Source organism: Colobus angolensis, unplaced genomic scaffold (assembly GCF_000951035.1).
Source record: "Colobus angolensis palliatus isolate OR3802 unplaced genomic scaffold, Cang.pa_1.0 Scaffold7, whole genome shotgun sequence".
Taxonomy (NCBI): domain Eukaryota; kingdom Metazoa; phylum Chordata; class Mammalia; order Primates; family Cercopithecidae; genus Colobus; species Colobus angolensis.
The window spans coordinates 24,133,899-24,150,115 of record NW_012120709.1 but is presented as its reverse complement, the minus strand read 5'-3'; the positions used below and the strand labels follow the sequence as shown (position 1 = coordinate 24,150,115).

The 16,217-nt window shown below is 50.8% G+C and overlaps 1 protein-coding gene and 1 long non-coding RNA gene across 2 annotated transcripts in view; both read left to right on the top strand.

Moving 5' to 3' along the window:
* The window catches only part of DSCAML1 (Down syndrome cell adhesion molecule like 1), a 370,444-nt gene that overhangs the window by 106,226 nt on the left and 248,001 nt on the right, over positions 1–16,217 (top strand). The window lies entirely within an intron of this gene.
* LOC105501081 lies at positions 2,135–9,081 on the top strand. Its single transcript, XR_001000132.1, has 2 exons — positions 2,135–2,191; positions 4,089–9,081. It is a non-coding gene; the product is annotated as an uncharacterized LOC105501081 (long non-coding RNA).

Below are 16,217 nucleotides of genomic sequence, written 5' to 3'. Positions count from 1 at the left end.
TCTCTCTCTCTCTCCTCTCCCTCTCCCTCTCTCTCTCTCTCTGCTCCTTGCTAACTCTGCATCTCTGTATATAATTGAGTTAAATGGTTTTGATATCCTAGCATCTTCACCCCACACACCCTCTTCTTCTTTTATTTTTTGTTAATGAAATGTGTGAACAGTTTGTTCCCAGCTAAAAACAAGCACTGATGGGTTTCATACCTTTCTGTGTAGGAGGGAGAGGTAGGTTCTGAGCAAGGCACTGGCTGGCAGTGGGGGAGGCCACTGGTGGGAGGTGAGGTGGGGAGAAAGAAGGAGAAGGGAAAGATCCGTACAAAACATCACGTGTGATCTGTCCCTCTTTTGCTCTCCCCATGCACAAACCCTGCTGGGGTCCCTGTGGTTGGCACATGGGCACAGGGACTTGGGAAGGCTCCATCCTTTGGGAAGTGAGTCAATACATCCATGGGTCAGGAGAAAGGCACTAATGCTTGGAATGGCCGTAATGGGAGGTAGAATCCTCCTAAGAGTTTATTCCATCTCCAGGGAGAAAAGAAGGCAAGGTATTGATCACTACTTCCTGGCTTGAGGATGCCGACAGCACACACGTATCTGCCAGCATTTGTGCACATATGTGTGTATGTGTACCACCCTTCTGTGTCCTTGAAAACAGGTATTGGGACCCTGGGTGGGGGTGATGGACAGGAGACAGCCAGCTGTGTGATAAAATTATGGCAGCTAACATTTATTCCATACTGCCTATGAACCAGGAGTTTTAAGGACAGTGCTCACTTACAAAAATGTGGACTGTCTTTCTCCCACATTGTATGTGAGGAAACTGAGGCTTAGAGAGGTTGAGTCACTTGCCCAAAGTCATACATCCTTCAAGTAAGTAGTGAATCCATTATATGAGCCCAGCCAGTTGGCCCCAGAGGCTACAAGCTTGACCCCTCTGCTCTACAGGAAAGAGCCTGGAAGCAGAAGGCCTCTTTTATCCATCAGTTGTGTGACCTTGGGTTGGTCACTCACCTCTCTGAGCTTCCATATCCTACAGGGTTATAAGGAGACTCAAATATAGAGCTGCATGTCAATGAGCTTTGCAAACTTTGAAGTGATGTTGAGAAACTCGCAGATGACTGAACTCGACTCTCCTCTCCATGTTCCAAAGAGACTAGCAGATCACTTTACACCCAGTGGGTTTTGTGCTCTTAGCCTTTTCGACTTAGAGGTGTGCAGTCCAGTTTACCACTGACCTAAAGAAAGGATGCAGGCCGGGACGTCCTGGGACCAACCGTGCTCTGCCCTCTGTGCCATTTTCCTCATCGCTCAGTTGTTGGCACTCCCTCATTTCAGACCTCATCCCTCATCCCATCACATTTTATGACACTGCAGGTGTCTTTATAAGCTGCCTCTAATTCCTATTGGAGCAGGGTAAGATACAAATTAGTCAAACAAATAAATAACAGTGGTTGTTCAATAAAAACTTCCTGGTTGATGGAATGAAGGAATGACTAAGGGTGAATGAATGAATGGATGAATGAGTGAAACTGGCCAGGAAAGGGGTAAGCCCTCTGTGGAGGAGCAGAGGGACATTGGCATGGTGTGAAGTGGGACAGATCTGATTTCTCTTTCAGCTGTTTAATAACAATGTGATCTTGGATAAGTCACCTAGTCTCTTCGGGCCTCAGTTTCCTCATCAGTAGAATGGGAGCTGAGAGATAGCAGGCTTGGGACAGTTCTCTTGCTTCCTTCCTCCCTCCAGCCAGTCTCTGACCCTCACAGTTTTTCCTGAGAAAGTCATGTACTTGTCTCTGTCACCTCCAGACTTGGGGACATGGAACATAGTCTCTCCTGGCTTGGCTGGGAGCGAGGGTTAATTTCACCTACCAGCTGTCCCTCCCTTGGAAGAATCCTTTTCCAGCCTTTATGCATGGGCTGGAGGGGTTGTCAGGTCAAGGTGCAGGATGTCCAGGTAGAGCAGGAGCCAGCACCTCTCAGTAGAATATAGGAGTTCTTTTCGCCTATTGTCCTCAAGAATTTGGCTTCAACTGAAATTCAGAGACATACAGAAAAGCCTCATGTGCCTCTCTCCTGGATGGGCCATGGAGAGGTGACATCTGGAAGAAGGATGGGCAGGAACTCTTCGAGGTGAGGTAGGGGAAGAAGCACAGAGGCACGGTCAGGCAGCGGGGAATGAGTGGCTCATGGGAGGGCGTCTTCGGGTTCAAGTTCATGGCTGAAGCAGGTGGGAAGGAGGGAAGGCAGCAGTGATGAAGAGGTCTCTGGACAGGTCTGGACAGGCAGCGAAGGGCAGACGGGATGGCCTCATTCACTTCTCCAAGGAAGGTGAGCTGCATCTTGCATGTTTCTGAACAGAACGCTGCTGCCATTCGAGGAGGATAATTCCTTGTCCTCCTGGGCCATCCTGTACACAGCAGGTTGCTGAGGAGGAGCCCTGGCGCCCAGGCATCTTTGTGACAACCATAAACACCCCCAGCTTCCTAAAGAGGGTAGGGTCTCACTGTCATTGAGAACCACTCTGTAGGTGATAAGAGTACACTAAAGAATGAAGCAGGAGTGACAAGATCAAATGTGTGTTTTTGAAAGTTCACTGTGGTGCCCAAGCAGAGATGTGCAGAGACAGACCGGGACAGGGCAGCCAGTTAGGAGCTTAAATAACTCTATCAATTTGTGGTGGTATTAACGGAAGAGACTCCCGGAGGCTGGAGGATTTGATGTGGGTGTTTGCAATTCTGCCCTGTGCCTTAGGAGGGACTCCCGAGGAGACAGTGAATAAAAAAGTCCAAGGATTAATTTATTAAATTAATTAAAGAAACAGTATCCACTAACGCCATTCTCATGTGGGGTTTCTGTTTCCTTTTTAAATGGAGAGAGGGGAGGATCCTGGAACTGGGAAAGAGGGGCAGGGTAGCCATGAAGGAGAACGCAGTCTCCAAGCAGCCATCTCGACTCTGAAAATTAAAAATGGAAATTCAATAAAACCCTGGAGTGTCAAGAGACTGTTTTTCCAACTTGAAATCCTGCAGCTTGTCCAGAGGGGCCTGCCTTGGAATAGCCTGCAAAAGGGAAGCCTTTCCCAGTTGCATAGGACTTCACTGCCCTGTGGTCAAGCCAGGGGACCTTCAAGGACGGGGCAGCCTATGTCCCCAAAGCACATAGGGATGTTCATGAATGCACATAAGAATCACCCAGAGTGCTTGTTAAAATGCAGATTTTTTGAGTCTGTGGGCCCAGGAGGGGCTGGAGATTCTGCATGTCTAAAGAGGGTTCAGGTGATGCTGATGCTGCTGGCCCAGGGGCCACACTAGGTGAGTGGCAAGCCCGAAAGCCTTGTTGGACCCTGCCAGGTCCGTCTGTTCACAAAGGGGTTTGCTGGGAGTCAGCAGAGCTTGGAGGGCGTGGGTGGGAGAGAGAAGGGTGGGTTTGCAGATGCATGTTTTGTGTCCCTGGGACCCAGACAGCTGGTGGATATTTAGACTGGAAAATGCAAGATGAGAATCCAGGGTACGAATGAGGGAAGATGAGGGAATGTGGGGAGCAGAGACCCCTCTTCAGTGGTCAGCTCTGGGACAGTTCCCCTTCCCCATGCCCTTTGAGTAACTTGCCACCCTCGGGCTTCACCTCGTCGGGCTCTGTGCTTCAAGAGCTGGCCAGATCTTTTTCCCCTGGGTTGTCACCACAGCCATCACTGCTGCCCTCACTGCTGCAGGTCCAGCCCCTTTGTAGGGGAGGGGACCACAAAGGACCCTGCCTGGTGGGGGTGCAAGCCTGCTTGACCCGTCAGAGCCTCCCAAGGTACCCTGTTTGATCTTTCCTTGGCAAAGCGGAAGGATTTGGGAAGCCTGGCCCTAGGGATGCTGTCCTTACAAGCCCTGGTGACCTGGTAACCCCACTGTGGAATGGGAGCAGACAACCACCATGGCAGCCTGACCAGCACAGGCCACAGGGATGATGGGAAGGCTGCTCTGCTGGCTGCCTTATCATGGACTCCAGTCTGCGTCAGTTCTCCCCTGCAGAAGTCCCTCCTCCCAGCCCTGGACCTGCGCCTCCATGCCTTCCTTTGGAGTGCTTTTCACGTCCCTGAGAAGCTCTCACAGCTGGCATGCCCCGCTCTGGGAAGACCTCTACACTTTGTGCTCCATGGCCTAGCTAGGATCTGAGGCGACCTTGTGCAGGGGAGTGGGACTCCCTGTGCCATGTTGCTTAGGGCTATGAGGGCTCTGCACCCACAGGAGGGTCAGGAGCCACAGCAGGACCACCAGGCTTAGGGGCTGGAAGTCATGGGTTCTGCTTCCTACTCCCAGTGTGGACTGGGACAGGTCACTTGGGTTTTCCTGGCTTGGGGGTCCCATTTGCATAATGGAAAAGAAAATCTTTGCATTTTTTACATTACATTTAGCTCAGGAGGACAGCAAGAGAAAGAAACCTGTGGATGGCAGAGCTAGGCTGGAACTCTAGAGATCTCATGGTCGGGCCCTCTCTTCAGCTTAGAGAAGGCATTACCTTCATTGATGGATAGCAACTGAGGGAAGCCCAGAGAGATGACGAAAGGTGCTGAGAATGGAAGGAAATGGGAATCCAGACAGCTAGGACTCAGGCCAGGCAAAGACCTAGCAAAGTCCAGGGCATCGTAGGACATGACTCAAGAGTCTTGCTGCTCCCTGGACGTCTGTGTCATGGAGAGGAGGGTCTCATATCTGACATCTGAATTCTTTATCATCATTGTGGAGGGACTGCTCTTCCTGGTGGGCACATGATGTACATTCTTACAGGAAAAGTTTACTAAGCTTAGTTTCCCCCCTTTGAAGAATGAGCTGAAACAAATCGGCCTGCTGGGTTTGTAGGCTGCTGCTGTTGTTCTGGCCTCCCCAGGAATCCAGAACTCAGGCAGGCCTTTTGTGGATTACATTAGAATAGGCTTTGAGCCCAGACAGCAGGGAAGGTGAAGGTGAGGTAGAGCAGTGGCCCAGGGCCCCCAGGAGGAGAGCTAGACACTATCCTAGAAAGGGTGGAGCAGCTGGCAGCTTTAGGAATATGAGCAGGCTATGCTGGGGTACAGGGTATGGCCAAGGTCGTCAGAGAAATTACTGCTCACCAAGGGCTGGAAAAAATCACCCATCACCCAGAAATCACAGCCAGGTTTCAAAATAGCCATTGGTGGAGTCTCCTTTGAATGCAACCCAGTCTGCCAGGCCTTCTGACTGCCTCTCCTCCTGGAAGTTCCCCTGACCCTCTCTGGGGAGGAAGGGCTGCTGACTGCGCTCCCGCAGCTCCAGACACTGCAACTGCTGCCCGGTTCATGAATCCTGGTGTTTGCTAGGTCTCTTCCTGGGCCTCTGGGGCAGAGAGGCTCTATGGTTAGCCACAAGCCTGCTGGCCCAGGGGACCTAAGTCCACCTGCAGCTCTCCCTCTGCTCCGTGCCTGACACGCATCGCCCCAGAGTGGCCAGACCCCAAAGTCAGCCTCTGGAGTGGCAGTGAGCCCTGGCCTCTGCTCTGGCCCAAGCAGACCTGAAGTGGCCTTCCATTCAGCAGAAGGCAGTGGGGCCGCTGAGCCTGGGAGGAGCCCCTCCCCCACATGTGTCCCATCACTTTGGCTGCAGATGTTCTCCGCTTGAACCTGCCTCTGGCGCTCATTTGCAGACAATCCAGTAGCATTTCTGCTCTCTCAGTCTCTAGTATTGAAAACTCATTACAATCCTATTCAAAACCCTCTCTTGGCGGTCACCCCATTCCGAGTAGAAGCCAAAGTCCTCGCCTACAAGGCCCTGCTCAGCCTGGCCCTACGCCCTACTCCTCTTTGTCCTCATCTGCTGCCACTTCTCCCCATCTGCCTTCTGATGCGTGCCATTTGTCCTGAAACATGCCAACCTATGCTGGCCCCAGCCTCGGAACTTGCTGTCCCCCGTTCTGCTTCCTGGAGTGTTCTTTCACTAGGTACCCATGTGACACACTCACTCACTACCTTCAGGACTCTCAGGAATGTCACCTTTTCAGAAATGCTTTCCCTGACTCTCTCTCAAATACAGCTGCCCCCCAACTTTCCCTGCTCAACACCCCCTCCGTGGTACTTAACTACTTAACACCATTTGACCTACAAGGTATTTTCTTGTTTGTTTAGTTTACCACTCCATTGTAAACTCCAAGAGGGCAAAGATTTTGTCCATTTTATTCTTTGCCATATCCTCAGGGCCTGAAACAGTTTCTGCACATAGTAGATGCTCAGTAAATATTTGTTCACGAATGTAAATCAAAACTGCAAACCCTCATCTATCGAGGCTTCTCCTCCCCCGTACCCACCCCACCCTGTAGCCTGGGGCTCACTTAGGCTAGGTAACCCTGCAAGGAGAAAAACGGGGAGGGGGGATCTCGCCCGGCTTCACCATTCCCCAGCTGGCTGCAGGCTGGGAGGAGGGATGAGAGGAAGAGGGTAAAAGGGTCATTGTACTTAGTGGCTGCAGCTGGTAGAGCAAGTGTGTCAGCTGCCCTCTTTCTCACAGAAGATACTGTGAGTTATTTGGAGGCAGCTCTCTGGGCCTTTAACACTGCACTGTTCCCCATGCAGGCAATGACCTTTCTGGTTGGTCTCCGGAGTCTGCCTTAGCTCCGTTCTCGGACACACCGCACAGCCTCTTTCATCGGCAGGCAGTCCTGGGAATGGAGTCTGAGACAGCTCTGTCAGAGGTGCGGTGCAGCACAGGGTGAAGATCAGGACTCTGGAGCAAGGCTGCCTGGAGTTGTGTCCCTCCTCTAGTGCTCAGTAGCTCGGCAGCCTTGGGCAAGTCCCTTCAACTGTCTGTGCCTCAGTTACCTTAGCTGTAAAATGGGGTTCATAAACACGTTTTGTTAGCATATCATGTGTCCTTCAAACAGAGCCGGTGCGCAGAAAGTGCTCAGTAAAAGTTAGCCGTGGTTATTGTCCCTTCTGCCCTGCACGGTGTCTACCTGCCCCTTGGTAGGCAGAAGCCCCCCATGGTCCTGCAGCCCTCCAGAACGTTCTCTGCTCCCTCTTCCCACTAGCCAGGGTCCTCACCAGCCCCTGCCCTGCAGCCGCAGAACCCAAGCCTCCTTCTCCTGCCCCAGGACTTCCTCAGCACCCTCCCCTCTCCCTGCCCTCTGCTCCCTCCCTGGCTTTCCTGGGCTCACAGGACCACAGATAGGACCCATTTTTCAGACACACACAGGGAACCCACAGAATGCCCCAGTCTGTTAAAAAAAACCTCATCCCACCACTTCATTCGATGCCCATTCTATTTCTTTTACCCAGACTGGAGCTGTGATGGGCTTAGGGGCTTGGGACCAGCCCCCCACCCCACCCCTTGGCAAGCCCTTCTCAGAAGTCTAGCACCTCTTCTTAGAATCTAGAGGTCCTTGTTGCCTATGATTCTCAGCTTTAGGCTCCTGAAGAAATTCTGAGACCATGAGAAATGCCCTGTTTTACATGCCATCATCACAAATTGAGGCTATCAGAGACGAAAGGAGACGGAGATTCAAGCTTAAGATTTGGACTTATTCAAATCTTTGTGGGAGATGTGAAGAAACGGCCACCCAGCAAGATGAAATGATTGAGCCAGGTCCCTCACTGGTCAGGGGTCTCCGGGCCTCCTGCCTCGCCTCCCAGTGCTCTCCACCTGGCCTCTCCTGTCCCTGTGGGACTCTGCTTCACTTAGCCTTCTCGTGGCTCGGCCACACCCCTCCGCGATGAGCATCTGGTGGGGATACTGACAGCAGCCTGGGCGGCACTCCCAGCCCACCCACAAGCCTGTTTCCCAGAGGCGTAACCCTGGGCCCACTGGGAGCCCACAGCTCCCAGTGCCGACCCCTCGGGTAGCGGAGTGCGGCCCTGCCACCTGGCCCTGTGAAATGAAGCTTCCACCCACACTGCTTGCTGGGAGAGACATCTGCTGAGCAGCTGCTGGTCCGTCCAGACAGCTCTAGGCCCTCCCTGGCCACCTGTGATGGAGGCTGATTGGGCTGGAGGTGTGACAGCTTCCGAGGGCTTAGGAAGGACTGGTCCCAGGAGCACCCCATCTGTGCAGTTGTGGCAATGGAACCCCCTGGACCCTTTGGGGAAAGGAGGGCTGGAGAGGCAGGTTTGGGGCCTGCTATGTTAACAAGGGAAAGGCGACTGGAGGAGAAACCAGATAGCTCCCAGACCTCACGCTCGTGCCCCACAGGTGTCCAGAGCCACTTGCATTGAAGTACAGTTAAGATGTTGAATGGCAGAAGAATCTTCCTAGCCCTGGTCCAAATGCTTTCCTTACCCCTTTTGTAAAGATAAAGGAGAGGTCTGGAATGTGTCAGAACCATGTCTAATATCTCTGCCTCATTCCCTGCCTTTGAATTGTAAAAACTCTGCTATCTGATGCTGTGGCTTTCTTCTTCCTTCCTCTCTTATGATTGCTTTTTTTGTAATCAAAACTAGCAGTGATTTTTTTTCTGCCATTTTGTGATAATATTGCCAGTCCTTTCATTGGCTCTCTGCTCTATTTTACTGTTTCAATCATGATAAACTTTTTATGAGAGAATCTGGTGGGTTTGGAACCCATTAGCAGAACTGCAGCTTGAAAGCACTATTTCCTCCTCTACTTCCCAGCTCCCCTTCGCATCCCCAGCCCCCAACTCATAAAAAGCTAGCCCTGGAGTGGGGACCACTCAGTATGGAGAGAGAATCCTAATCAGGAGTGGGAGTTGTTCGATGCAGTTTGCATTTCACCAGGAGGAATTATTGATAAGACCGAGCCTGAAGTGGCCAGCTGAGAGTCTGCGGGTTACTTTCAGAGCTGCTGGTGGATGAGAGATGAGAGCAGGTGTCAATAGCCGGCCTTTATGCCAACGAGAAACGGTGCCCGAGATGCTTCAGTTTTGGCCTCTGCTGGGGGGAAAAGGGGGACCTGCACTTAGAAAACCAACCACGCAGCTAGGCCTGTCCTTACAGTGATTTCAGGTTTCTTCTCACATGCCCAATTGTCAACTGGGACCCATGTCTGAAGGAAAGGAAGCCCCCCAGACTGAGGTGGGAGTATTGCTTGAGACCAGAAGTTTAAGATCAACCTGGGAAACAGGGTGAGACCCTGTCTCAAAGAAAAAAAAAATCAATTAACCAGGCGTAGGAGCACACGCCTGTAGTCCCAGCCACTCAGGAAGCTGAGACGGGAAGATCACTTGAGCCCAGGAGTTTGAGGCTGCAGTGAGCCATGATCACACCACAGCATTCCAGCCTGAGCAACAGAGCGAGATCCTGGCTGGCAGGCTGGGAAGCATAACCCTGATATTTTGTGGTATGTTTGAAAATGTTCCAAGTCATGTTATTGTCTGTATGTGTGTTTTTAAAACAACACATTAATGAAACAGACTATCCCTGAGTAGAGTTACAAACGCTACACACACTGTTCTAAGTCCTTCACATGTGTTAACTCATACATCCTCATGGCATGCTTGTGAAGGAGTTGCTGTTACTATCTTCTTTTTACAAATGGGAAACAGAATGGGCGATAACTTGCCTGAGGTCACACAGCTAGGCAGCAGCACAGCCAGGATTTGAGCCCAGGCAGCTGGCTCTGGCATCTGCTCTCTTAAGCACGCCACTCTCTGCCTGATAAGACACTTTGCCTTTCACAAATCTGTACCCCACCCAGATCATCCCATGTGGTTCTTAGGATCCCTATAGGACAAGCATCCAGGGCAGATTTGCCCCATTCTACCAATGCAGAAATACAGACTCAGAGAGGTCATCTCATTTGCCCAAAGTCACCCAGCTGGTAGCAGCAGAGAGAATCTGAACACACAAGCAGAGATTTAAAGGGCCATCTCTCTGAGGGCTTTGTGAGGATACTCTTCTGCTTGGACCACTCGGCCCTCCCATGATGGAATTACCTCTCTTCGAGTCCATACAGAAGAAAGGGCTGCTTGGCCAGGTGCCTCATGGAAGACTGGGATCCTGAATCTGCAGCGGGATATCTGGGTGGGGTACCTTGCGGGGATATTTACTACCTTGACAAATATCCCATTAATATCCAGTGAGAGGTCTTGGCACCTGGTATGCATGGCCCAAATCGTGAGGACATGGTACCCATGCCATTTTGGATGACCCCATCCACTGAGAGGATCATGGCAGTTCCTTCTGGCCCATCAGAAATGCCTCTACCTAGAACTCCCTTACCTTGTTGTAGAACGTGGGTACTGCTTTGGCTCCCCCCCTTCAAAGAACCCAAAACTTCCTGCCTTCAGTAGTGACTCCACCCTAGTGTCCACCTAGGATCCCCCAGTCTGGAGACAGGCCTGGCTGGAAAGCTAGAAAGGAGAACCAGCTATGTCCCAGGTGCTATCCACAGCACCTGCCAGGCACACCCTAGGACTCAGGTCATGAGGAGATGGGACAGAGCCAGCATTCGTATGAGTATGTGTTAAATACAGCCGAGAGGACCTAAACTAGTACTGGCAATGTAAATTGCTTTGGATGTAAGTGCTGCACTTGCTTCCTCCAGTGGAGAATCTACTGAAGGCATGCAAGGTGAGGGAATGGAGGGAAACCCGCCACATGAATGAGCCTTGAGGAAAGGTGGATGTCTGAGGAAAGGATGTGGGACATGCACTTCTAATTGAATCCATTTCTTAGCACCATCTTCCCGGGCCAGCTCCAACCTGCACGTGTGCGCAGAAATAAGGAAGTAAATAAATGGAAACGCTGAGTTCCAGGGCAGCCTAAAAGGTTGGGGAATGAATCAATGTTCTCCCCAGGCAGCTGTCCGGAATGAAGTGTAATAGTTAATAAAGGCTGATTGTGCACACGCACAGCTGGGGCCAACCAACAGCGTAAGCCCAGGCCTGGGAGCCTCATCCTCTTCCTGAGCCACCCCCACCTCCCCAACGCAGTGGTGATCACAGGCTGATTAAATCAGACTTCTAGGCAGCAGGTCCAATTAGACAGGGAGCAGGAGGCTTGGGCATTACCTGTGGCTGCACAGGACATGTCAAGTAATCCTTAATCTTTCTGATTTGCCTCCCTGGGCATGGGGAGTTTGGTGGGGGACAGAGGATGGGAAAATGGGGATGGGGCCAGACTCTTGAGGAAAGCAGACCATCTGCACTTGGGATAGGCCCCCGTGAAAAGCACTTTCTCAAGCATGATGGGAAGAAACGAGCAGCAGACAGGATTCCCTGCTTGGGGAGTTGACTGTCTTCTGGTTGGAGAAGTCCACACAGGAGCTGGCTCAGGAAGGTGCTTAACGTAAACAGAAACACCAGCACAGATCTTAGAAAAGCAGAGGACAATTCAGAAATCACTGATATTTGGCTTTGGAATGCATTGATTTTCCTCCCGGAAGATTTACCTACCTAATTCCACTTGGCTTAAGCAAGTAATAAAAACGTGTTTGCCTTTCTTGATCACAGTTAGACTGGCAGCAAGGGCCAAGGGTGTCATGCTGACTGGCTGGAGGAAGGTACTCTGGGTTTACAGCTTGTCCATAGAGAGCCACAAAAACAGGTGATGAAAACCGATTGCCTGAGGAGATGAGCAAGCCCAGGGGAGCACAGATGTCTTAGAGCCCAGATCCAGGCAGGTGGTCTGGAGAGGCTTCCTGGAGGAGTTTCCACTTGACTATGAGAACAAGTGCAGAAATGTATTAATACAGCACACCCAAAGGTTTTTCTTCCTCCACTTCCTACTTCCAGACATAGGTAAATCAATTGGCATTTGTCTCCTTACTTGGCATAAAAGGCACTCATCCTGCATAAACTGTTGTTAAGTGTGTTGTATGATACCCCGAGTCTTTGAGTCAGCTCAACAAGTATGCTGGGCTCATGGTGATACCCAGTTTAAGCACTAGAGGAGAGGAGTCAAACAGAACCCAGAATGATAATGACATGTATTGAATAAGAAAATGGGACACGTTGGACAAACAGCAGGACACGTACACCATGTGTGTTGCCCACTCATGGGCTCGCCCTGGATGCCCATGGGCTTCTTGTGAAGTTGCTGTGATTGCGTCTGTGGGAACTGTTTCATGTACAGGTACTCATGTTGAATTCCTGAGTGATGGCAAATCCTTATCCTTGGAGCACTTTTTTTGACTTTGCCAGAAGAAGGGCACTGATCTATAAAGCCAGCAGCATCTTTGTGAATCTTTGCTAATGGGAAAGCCGTGTGATTGGGGAGCAGGGGGAAATGGCCAGCTAAAGGTCTAGTGAGTGCCCCTAAAGAAAAAGCCACTAGCAAAGCACTGGTGATGTCAAATACCAACCCCAAATTATACAACAGGGACTGCCTCTGTTCAAGGGTACTGGGCTGGGAGGCAGGAGGCCTGAGTGTAATCCTTGCTTCCACAGTAACCTGCTGGCTCCCTTGGAAGAATCCAACCTCCCGAGCTCTGGTTTCCTCGTCTCCAAATGGAGGGGGTCAGCCTGGATGAGGCCCAAGGTTTCTTTTACCCTAAACACCTGCAATGACATGAGATAAAGTCTCCTTCTCCCCCACCCACTCTGCCTTTCTAATACTGTGGCCATGCGGTTTCCATTTTTATTTGCTCCCATGTTCCAGGATCTGAGCATTGCTTTTGACTGACTGTAGGTGTAATAGAATTTGTACCTTCTCAAAATTTAATTACTAGCAGTAAATGATCAATCAATCCATTGATTAACTACTTATTGATTCCCCCTGATGTGACTCTGAGACAGTTAGGCTGCATTTGGAACACGATCCTTTGGTAATTGGCTTGTACTGCCGGGCAAAGAGCCTCTGTTAAAAGGCATTTGGGTCTTGGCAAATGGCTTTTTATCTAAGTATTTATTTCTCAGATCCTAGACTGCTGTTGGGAGACATTTTACGTGTGTACTGGGTTTAGCAGGTAAGCCCTGAGATGTAAACATGGACTCCACGTGGCCACTGAAGTCCATGGAAGAGACTAAGGCCTTTTAACTGAGGGTACCAGGATAAGTCATCTCTCCAGAGTGTGGCCTCTGCAACCTGCTCTATGAAGTGAGGGTTTGGGGCTCCATGATCTCTAAGAGCTCAGATTCCTTAACTTTGATTCTAACTGTCCATTTCGCAGTCTAGCTTAAAGAGGCAGGACATTTGCATATCAAACACTGCTGCAGGCGCAGGTTGCGCAGGCTGTGTCCCTCTCCAGGAGCTGTGGACTGGGCTGGTGCTTTGAAGTGTTAACGTCAAGTGCATTCCTTATGCCAGGCACAGGCCAGAGGGAATTGGCCTCCTGGTTTCCGAATGTGCACCTCTTTCAACGTGCAGCCAGCTCTCAGTTATCCCTGTGGATAGGTGCGTGGAGAAAGGAATTCCAGTCCGACTTCCTCTGTCACCCAGGCCCTCTGGGCGCCTTCCCTTCTGTCAAGTTATTACGTGCCCAGGAAGACAAATTCATTTCACTGTCAACATCAGCAAAATAACCCTCGGGGACAGGTTCGCTCCCGCCTTCCCCATGCCTTTGCCCAAAGTCTTAATGGGTTCTCCAGTCAAGGGCGTTCTAGAAACCGGACTACAATAGAAGTAAGGATGAAACGTTACCCAAGCACAGAGGCACAGCCCTTTCATTCTGTCCTGGGGAGTGGCCAGATGCCTCCAGGAGGAGTTATGCCGCTTAGTGGACAATCACAGTGGCCTCTGACGATAGCCTCAGTTGACCCTTCCCATCAGCCCTCACACAGCAGCTGGAACCTCCTTGTGCAGTTTGAATCTGAGTCTGTCATTCCCTTGTTTCAAGACCTTCGAAGGATCCCCATTCTCTGGAATCAAGTCTGGCCTCCCCATTATGATATACCTGGTCCACCCTGGTCCAGCCTAACTTGCTGCTCACCTCCTGCCTGCTTGCCTGTCTGCCTTGCACATAATAGGTATTTGGTATTTACTGGAGTGAATCAGTGAATGAGTGGGTTTGGTTCTGAATGATAAAGAGAAGTTGAGGTATATATATTAAAATTAGGAGGAAGAGCCAAGCATCACAGTGCTTAACCTCTTTCCTTTCCTTACTTAAAGGCACACAGATGTCGCCGAAAACTTAGGAGCCAGAAAGTTTCCTTCCTTTAAAAAGGGTCTAGAATCACAGGCTTGGCCAGGCCATCAGCTCTTGCTTGACATTTTCATGAGCCCATCTCATGCCACAGGCCCTCTTGCTCATTGAGTTGTAGCCACATGAATCTCAGTTTCTCAGACGAACCAGGGTGTTCCATCGGCCCCTGCCCCAGGGCCTTTGCACATGCTCCTTCAGCTGAAAAGCCCTTCCCCCATGCTTCACACTTGGCTCCATCTCATCCTTCAGGTCAGTGTAAATGTCATGTTTCTCAGGAAATATCTCTTTCCTGACCTACCTAAAGCACCCCTTGTCCATCTCACTTTCTTCCTGGTTTCTACCCGAACACTCCCATCTTTGTTGTTTTTAATCTGGTCTTCCTGACTACATTGTCAGCCCCATCAGCACTAGGGCCGTGTCTGTCTTGTTCACTTGTGTATGCCCAGGGTCCAGCAGAGAGCTTGGCTCTAAGAAGGTCCACTAGCTGATTGTTGAATGGATGAAGGATCTGGCATGGGAGGCTTGGGCTGGAGAAAGTCGTGCTGCTGTCTCTCACCACTCACCCAGCTCAGGCAGATGGGAACCTTGAAGGTCTCCCAAGGCAAGGTGCCACCACCAGCAACGTGAGGCAGAGCTTTCTCAGAGCCAGCCCGAGGGCCCGTCCCCCAGACCATCTGCCCACCCTGGTGCCTGCCTGTGCCAGCACTGCCAGGCCCATTGAAGCTGCCCTTCAATGGAGGACTTGTCTTTGAGGGCTGCACTCCCCAGCAGGAAGCCCTTTGGCTTTCTCCTTTTATGGGGAATTTTTGCTGCTGGATTGACTGTAATTGTCGGATTTGCATTTGGTACACCTGCAGCAAGAGGCCCTGGGGGCACCTAGGCATTTGGAAATCAATAGGAATAAACAAACAAATATATTCATAGGAGTGGGATCTGGAGAGGAGAGGTGGCTGGAAAGGGAGGGAGAAAACAAATCCAATTGCCAGTCTTACCAGTCTGCAGCAGAAGACCTGTTTCCCCCACCACTGCCGCCCCCCAGACCGACTCCAAGCTCCCTGCCAAAGTACCCGCCTTCTATCACTACAGTGAAACTGAGACTGTAATTTGGGTGCTAGCCTGAATGGGTTCATTTCTTTTTATTAACTCCAGCATCAGGGTTTTAGGCAAGTTGGCTATTGTTCACACCTCACTCCTCTTCTCTCTACTCCCCACGCTTTGAAGCAGCAGGAACAGCCGGAAGGAGATGGCACTGAGCAGCAGAAGTGGCTGGTGTGAGACCCAGTTGCTTTGCAGTCAGATGGAAGCTAGAGCCCGAGCACTGGTAGGAGGGTCGGGGAGGGCAAGCTCTCTCTGCCTGGAACCCAGTGCCATTCAGGGACTGGCACAGGTGCCTGCCTGGGCTCACTTGCCAGCATCCCGCATTTAGAGAGGGACCTGGCCAGCCTCCCAGGTACCCGCTGGGCTATAGCATAATGAGGCACAAAAACAACCAGTGGGCACACTGTGCTTTGCAGATTACAAGGTGCCTTTACATATCCTCATGCTGAAGCCAGTTTTCGCTGAGAGCTTGCACCAGACTCCCAAGACACTCAGCAGCTGGCTGGGGGCTGCTCTGGAATGAAGATCCCATGGGATCTGTAGACTGCAAAGCACCCTGCAGAGAGATAGGAGGCATGACATCACTATCTAGGGCAGATATTCTGTGGCCTTAGCCAACCTCTCGAGTCTCAGTTTCCTCATCTGGATCGTAAGCTCCTATGAGGACAGAGACCACATCTGTCTTATTCCTCACTATATTCCTGCTGCCTTACCTGGCATATAGTAGACATTTCAAAATATTTTTAAAAGAGTGAATCAATGAAAAACGAAAGAAAATGGGAATAATAGTATCCACCTCCCAGGGTTGTTGTAGGAACAAAGGAGACCGTGTGTATAAAACCCACAGTGCATAATAATGTGAATTGTGTTTAGCTGTTGTATTGTTCTCAGAGTCAGGTCAACTTGCTTGCTTCGACATCAGGCACCTAATAAGCAGTAGTAGATCATCTGGCACTAGATTCCATACCCTGCCTTCTTCTGCACTGCAAGAATTACAAACACAAATCTGCCTTCACTGTGTTCGGATACCGGGTGGCTCGTGGGATCGGAAGAAGTACTGGATACTGAATGGGAAGCAGCATTTTCTCTTGGGAG